Here is a 7,940-nt window from a genome sequence, read left to right on the forward strand (position 1 = left end):
TAGTAAACCCCCATTTATCCAGGCAAAACAGAACTCCAGGAAGTCAAATGGCAGAACAGAATGTAAGGAAGTCACATAGGTTAAAACAGACCCAAGCAAACACAATAATGAAAAAGTTATTCCACTAGGAGTAAGATAAAATACCTCAATACAAGCTAGGAAAGAAAGAATGATTTCACCAAGAAGAAAAGGGGAGTCTCTAGATTCTACTAGCAGACTCTAGAGTTGTAAGAGAAGTCAACAGGCAGGATGAGGGACCAGATTCCCCCACATATCCTCTGCTCCAAGGGCTTCCAGTCACCACTCAAAAGTTCACATCTAGTCTCCCTTGGCTTATCTCTTTTGAGGTTCTCTTTCACATACATCTGCCTAACAAACAAGTATGCAGTATTAGTATTAGTTTTCTCTTACACTGTCCAGCTACATCTCCTTCTGCATAAGGCTTTACAGATCTGTCTCTTGGAAATACCATCCTAGATTTGGGTGAAGTAGGACTTGCGAAAACACTGGCTCCTAAGTAGGACACACTATGAGCATAAATGGACCATGACGCCACAGACTACAGTATCTGGTGATGCAGTGGTTAGATCATTGGGCTGAGGATAAGGAAGGACTCTGCATTCCATCCAGACGGAACTACTCTGAGCCTCTCTACATGCCTTGGATGGAGTGTTCAAGGAGGATTAGCATCCCTCATATTGGGGCTTACCAAGCCCTTTTCAGGGCTGCTCATCCACTTTTGGTGTTGACTTTTCACTCAACTATCATTTGAGATTTCAAGAAGCTGTAACATGCTCAGTGACCACACTCTGGTGAAACTGGCAGATGGACTGAACCAGATTGAGGGTAACTGGAAAAGACCCCAAACCAGTCCGTGACTTTGGGAGATGTCTAGTCCAAGCATGCGAAGACTTCCTCTGGCAGAATAGACTGATAAGAACAATTTGTTCCAAGGGTTATGAAGGCATCTGGATCAGACATGGAAGAAGCCAAGGTCATCCACCACAATTTGGTCCATTGCTAGTTGTCTTGGCTTTGGTCTTGCCATTGGATTTTATGACTCTGGAAGAGAGAGTGAGGCTGATGACTGTGCAACTCTGCCTTCAAGAATCAAGATAACAGTCCACAATGTCATTGGTCCTCTCCAACAAATATTATATTTGTGAACAGTGGCAATGAAAATTAATATATAAGAACTAAATATTATAGTTTATAAAGTTTTATTAATAGTAAAATAACATAAGAAAACTAGAGTGAAAAGCTGCTAAACTAACTTGACTGGTGCTTGTGAAGAAGAGAGGAAGAGGAAGGAGCTACAGAACTTATAAAACAATAAAATGACCACACAAATGTGGAGGTGCAGGAGAGATTAAAGGGAATTTTGGGAAATACTAAGGGACTTATGGGGGATGCAGTCCAAGTTTCAAAATCTCCATTTATACAGAAACATGTTATATTAGCAAGCAGAGAACAGAGAGAAAGAAGAAAGGAATTAGAAGAAAAGGATGACCTCCTGGTCATTGCCAGACTCTTTATCTTTATATTAAATAAATGTAATGCAACATAAAACACAAATAAATTGCATAAATATAATCATACACAAAAAGGATAAGCAACAACTTCCTTTCCCTAAACCTATCATCCTTTCCCCTCCTTTTCCCCAATTACCACCCCCACAGAAATTATTAATTTTTTAGACCATTTCCCACCAACACTATGGCTTCATCACAAGCCTTAAGTAGATAGAAGTGGATAGCCAAGCCTAAAGTCTGGAAGTCTCCTGTCCCTGAGATCAAATCAGACCTCAGACACTTATTAGCTGTATGACCCTGGGCAAGTCACTTAGTCCTAATTGCTTTAGTTTCCTCATCTGTAAAATGAGCTGGAGAAGGAAATGGAAAACCACTTTGTTATCTTTGCCACAAAAAAATAAATAAGTAAAAGAGTCTTGAAGGGTCGGACATGACTGAAATGCCTGAACAACAAAAAGAATCATATATACCTTAGAAGCTAATGAGGTCACGGAGAAAAATAGTATAGAGGGTAAAGATAAGAGGATTTAGGACAGAGTCTTGAGAAACATCCTTAGTTAGTGGGCATGGTTTGGATGAAATTGCAGCAAAGGAGACTAAGGAGTGGTTAGAGAGGAAGGAAGAGAACCAGGAGAGAACAGGGTCATGAAACTTTAGATATCGAGGAGAAAACAGCAAAAACATGGAGACAAAGACATAGAGAAAATGGATGAGATGCTATTTATATGGAACTACAAATAGGTCAGTTTGTCTGGAAAATAGTGTGGCGAAGGAGGCACAACAAACTGGAAAGTTAGTGTAGAGTGAAATTGTGAAAGGCTCTGGATATTAAACAGTTTGTGTTTTATCCTAGAGATAATAAGGAGTCATTAGAGCTTTAGAGTAGAAGAGTTATCGTGATCATTCCTGTCCCATACGACTACACTTAGGTAGTTATATGAAAGATGAATTGAGTGGCAGCTTGGTGTCTCAGTGGGTAGAGATACAGGTTTAGAGGCTAGAGGGTTCAAAGGCAACCTCAGACACTTCCTCACTGTGTGACCCTGGACAAGTCACGTTTTTAAACCCCTTTGCCTTGCCTTTACAGCTCCTCTGCCTGGGAGCCAATACACAATATTGATTCTAAGACAAAGTAAGGGTTTAAAAAAATGAATTGCAACTGGAGAGACTGGAGATAGAGAGATTCACTAGGAGTTTAGTGCAATAGTGTATTCAAGAAATAATAAGGGTCTGAACTAGGGTAGTGGTCTAAAGAAGAAGAGGAGGAGGAATCAAGATCTGGAAACTGATGGGATATGTGGGGTGAGGAAGAAAATGAGAGTTAAGGATGACTGAGGCGCTAAATCAGGATGATCTGAAGGATGATGATGTTGCCTTTGACAGAAATCTAGAAGTTAGGAAGGGGTTTGTGAGGGAAATATATGAGTTCTATTTTAGACATATTAAGCTTGAATAGGAAATGTCCAACAAGCATTTGGTGGTGTGGGAAAGTCAGGAAAATGTCGGTTATATTTCTTTTATCCACATATGAATTATTTTATATTATAACTCAAAAGATTTAGAGCTTGAACTAGTCTAACCAATTCCTTCATTTTATCAAGAAGGTAACTGGGACCAAAAGAGGTCGTCCAAGACTTGTCCAAGGTCACAGAAGAAGAGCTGGAATTTGAATCCAGATCTTCTGACTCCTTTCTACTACACCAGTTATCTATCTGTGTATAGGAGATATATATATATATATATATATATATATATATATATTTAAATAGCAGCTGATAGAGGCAGCTAGAATCAGGGTTGGAGACAGGAAGACCTGGATTCAAATCTAGCCTCAGACATTTCCTAGCTATGTGACCCTGGCCAATCACTTAATCCCCATTGCCTAGCCCTTAGTATCAATTAGTATATCTTAGTATTAATTCTTAGAGGGAAGAGAAGGGTTTATTTAAAAAAAAAAAAAAAAAAGTAAGCGATTTACCCAGGGTCAAATGGTTAAGAATTTAAATCCTGTCTCTGGTGGGATTTAAACAATTTAAACCCAGATCTAGTACAGAGAAAGCATGATGTACTAGTAGATAGAGAACTGAATTTAATGTCAGAAAGACCTGTATTAAAATGCTATATTTGAACTTGTTAGTTGTGTGACCCTGAGGAAATCACATAATCTCTTTGGGCCTCAATTTTCTCATCTGTAAAATGAGGGCATTGTACTCAATTGCTTCTGAGGTCCTATCCAGCTCTAAATCTATGATCCATGATTCTGATTTCCCATCCAGAGTCCTAACCATTAAACCATGTAGCCTCCCTTAGTAAATTGTAAATTTCATGAAGGCAGGCAATTCAAACATAAACCATGGCATTTGGCTTTGTAAAAATTACATTATATTTTGAGCAACAGACAAGCTTGCCTAATTATGTTCTCCTTAGATTAATATTGAAATTAGTTTTCCTTGGGCATAGTCCAATTTATGACAGAGGAAGCTGTTCTAAAAGCAAATTGGGAAGCAGGAGGAAGAAAGCCTGGAATTAAAATTTTTGCCATTGATATTCCCCATGGTGCATAAACTACATGCAGAGAATTGTACTGGGTAGGCCCACTGTCTGCAGAGGTCTCTTGTTTCATGGGAGAAGCAGAGAAAGATGGAGAAGATAGTTGTGACACAGGCAACAAGACCAGGCTGCCAAATATGTATTATTCTGTTTTTTAGAAGGCTTTGTTTTCCTGGTGTGGCCTACTTGTGATTATTTTAATTTTTCTGTTTTCCAATTGACTTTTCTTCTGTTGTCTTCCCTAAGCTCCTGGCTTCAATTTGAGAGAAATGAAATAAACACTAGTAATCATCCTAAAACACCCACAGATGCTTTTCCTGAAGAAAACAGCTTCTGCAGGAACGGGGACAAAGTTACCATTGCTCTGTTTGTTCACATTTCCTCAGTTGACTAAGGTGCTTGTGATTGAAAGTGATTTTCAGTTGGGGCAGGGATGGTGGAGGAGAAATGGCATAATAATTCTTTCTCCTATATGGGCTCAGAGAATATTACTTTTCCTTCACTCTTTCATTCCTCTCCAGACTTTACTCTTGAATCTCAGGACTTCTTTCTCCACCAGGCCATAGTAGCCTTCTGACTTTGGAAGGTCAGTCTAGCCCTTTGGCCCCCCCCCCTTTTTTTAAATTTGGAAATATTTATTTAATTAATTAATTTAGAGTGTTTTTTTTTTCATGGTTACAAGATTCATTTTCTTTCCCTCCCCTCTTCCCACCCCCCTCCCATTAGCCGATGTGCAATTTCACTGGGTTTTACATGTGTCATTGATCAAAACCTATTTCCATATTATTGATATTTGCATTAGGGTGATCGTTTAGAGTCTACATCCCCAAATCATATCCCCATCAATCCATGTGATCAAGCAGATGTTTTCCTTCTGTGTTTCTACTCCCACCAGTTCTTCCTCTGAATGTGGATAGTTTTCTTTCTCATAAGTCCCTCAGAGTTGTCCTGGATCCTTGCATTGCTGCTAGTAGAGAAGTCTGTTACATTCAATTGTACCACAATGTATCAGTCTCTGTGTACAATGTTCTCCTGGATCTGCTCCTTTCGCTCTGCATCAATTCCTGGAGGTCATTCCAGTTCACATGGAATTCCTCCAGTTTATTATTCCTTTGAGCACAATAGTATTCCATCACCAGCATATACCACAATTTGTTCAGCCATTCCCCAATTGAAGGGCATACCCTCATTTTCCAATTTTTTGCCACCACAAAGAGTGCATACATATTTTTGTCCAAATATTTTTTGTGCAAGTCTTTTTCCCTATGATCTCTTTGGGGTATAAACCCAGCAGTGGTATGGCTGGATCAAAGGGCAGGCAGTCTTTTAGTGCCCTTTGGGCATAGTTCCAAATTTTTAGTCCCTTCTGTCTGGTCAGTTCCTCCTAGAATCCTCATTTTAAGGAAAGTACCCAATCCTGCCATATTTATTCCTTCCTTGCTCTTCAGGGTGCACTCCTAACTATGAACTTTCACTTCACATGCCATTGCAAGGAAATCTTCTCTTCCATCCTCTGCTTTTGAGCATCTTTTATGTGTTCTCTTCCCCTACTAGAAGGTAAGCTCTTGTCTTTCTTTTTGCTTGCAGCAAGCACAAAATGCTTGTGACTTTGCCTTGCCTTGCCTTGATTCTGGGCTGGAATAGATTTGTCTATTGGTAAGACCCCAGAACAGGTCTCCTAGCCAAGTTGTTTCCCCTGTCCCTTTCCACTTCTATACTCAATGAATAGAAGACAAATCAATGGGAAAGATCATGAGGATATTAGAGTTCATCTGGCCAAACACTCATTTTGCAAATGACTAAATTGAGGCCAAGGGAAGTTATGAGACTTGTCCAAGATCACTCAATTTGTAAGCAGATGAGCTAAGGTTGGATCCTGCTTGGTGTTACTCCAAATCTAGTGCTCTCTTCACTGTGTCAGAGCTGCCTTAAGGGTGGCCTGCTCTGAAGATGAGTTCTTTATCACAGAATTGCAATCCAAACAGCCCAAAGACAGCTGCCCACAGTTTCTTTGGCATCGGTCCTGATGCTTTCTGGGCTACACTCAATCAACCAACAAGCATTGATTAAGCAAGTACTATGTGCCTAGGACTATGGTAGGCAATGGGAGTACAATGGAAAAAAATGGATATAGTCCCTGCGCTCAGAGGGTTTATGAGGGGATGCAGGCAGAAGAGAAACATCATGAATACATTTTAAGTAAATATATAAATAAACTTGGGCAAGGGGAAGGGGAGATAGTAGTAACTAGAGGAGCTTCTCATGGAAAGTGGCACCTGTGATGAGCTCTGAAGGAAGCTAAGGATTCTATGCAATATTAATAAAGATGGAGTGAGTGCATTCCAGACTTGGGGGAATAGTCAATGGAGCAGAAGTAGATGGGGTGTTATTGTTGTTGTTCAACTGTTTGACTCTTCATGACCCCATTTGGGATTTTCTTGGCAAAGATACTTGAGTGGTTCGCCATTTTCTTTTCTAGTTCACTTTACAGATGAAGAAACAGAGGCAATCAAGGTTAAATGACTTGCCCAAGGTCACATAGCTAGTAAGTATCCAAGGCTGGATTTGAACTCAGGTCTTCCTGACTCCATTGCATAATCTAGTGACCTCTAACAGAAAACCAGGCTCTTTTTAGTTGAATGGTGTGTGTGTGTGTGTGTGTGTGTGTGTGTGTGTGTGTGTGTGTGTGTGTGTGTGTGTTATAATAAGCCCGAATTTATAGAGTAGTGTCACATTGTTGGAGGATTTAAATGTTAAAAAAGAATTTGTATTACCTTCCTCAGGTGCGTCTCCCTGGTTTTCCTGTTTCTTCATTTTTCCTCCCTTCCATCTGTAGCACTCTCCACAGTGCCCTATTCTCTTTCTTAGAAGGACATAACCATCCAATGCTCACCCAAGTGAGCTTTTCAGCTTCTCACCATTTCAGCTTCTTACCCATTCCTCAATCTAAAATAAAGCAATGAGCTAACTAGGTTTGTTATAGAAAAAAACTTCAAGCCATTAGCCGAGCCTGCGGATGGGTGAGACAGTGTAGGAACAAGAAGTTACATTTTATGCAATATAATTGTTCCTTTTCTAAATTTTTTAAAGGGCCTACTGGTGTAAAAGGGGACAACTAAGTGCTGACATGCATAGAGAACTGAGCATGAAGTCAGAAAGATCTCTCTGAGTTCATTTCTGACCTGACATTAGCTGTGTTACTGTGGGCAAATCAATTACCCCTGGTTTGCCTCAGTTTCCTCATCTGTAAAATGAACTAGAGAAGGACATGGCAAACCACTCTAGGATCTCTGCCAAGAAAACCCCACATGGGGTCATGAAGAATAGGACAAGACTGATAGACTAAACAAAGCCAGAAATAATTAGCAGAGGAGGGTTGCTAGAGGGATGGAGAAAGGCTTCCAGTAGAAGATGGGATTTTAGCTGAGAAGTAAACAAAGGAGATGGAAGAAGTCAAGCAACTTTGTTATCTGGGGCGGCAGAAAATTTACATTTTGTAATCTCAGATGGGTTTTCGTAGCTGCATGCCAGTTCACTTACTGGTCCCTGATTAACTGTCTGACACCCTACAGTGTCTACACCAAACCTTCTTTTCATCCCCAAGCTACTTACATTCTCTCTCACTTCTTTCCCCTCAGCAGAAGGCTTCAATTATAGTGTGGATGGATTGGGCTATTAAAACTCCTTTAAGTATGCCTAGATAGATATGCCCTGCTGGGTTTCAATCCAAGCAAATCTACCCATGCCACATAACAGAGTTGTCACTGAAGAAACTAAAACCATCCACCTTTTTTCTTTCTTCCTTCCTTTCTTCCTTCCTTTCTTTCTTCCTTCCTTCCTTCCTTCCTTCCTTCCTTC

Source organism: Gracilinanus agilis, chromosome 1 (genome assembly GCF_016433145.1).
Source record: "Gracilinanus agilis isolate LMUSP501 chromosome 1, AgileGrace, whole genome shotgun sequence".
NCBI classification, from domain to species: Eukaryota; Metazoa; Chordata; class Mammalia; order Didelphimorphia; family Didelphidae; genus Gracilinanus; species Gracilinanus agilis.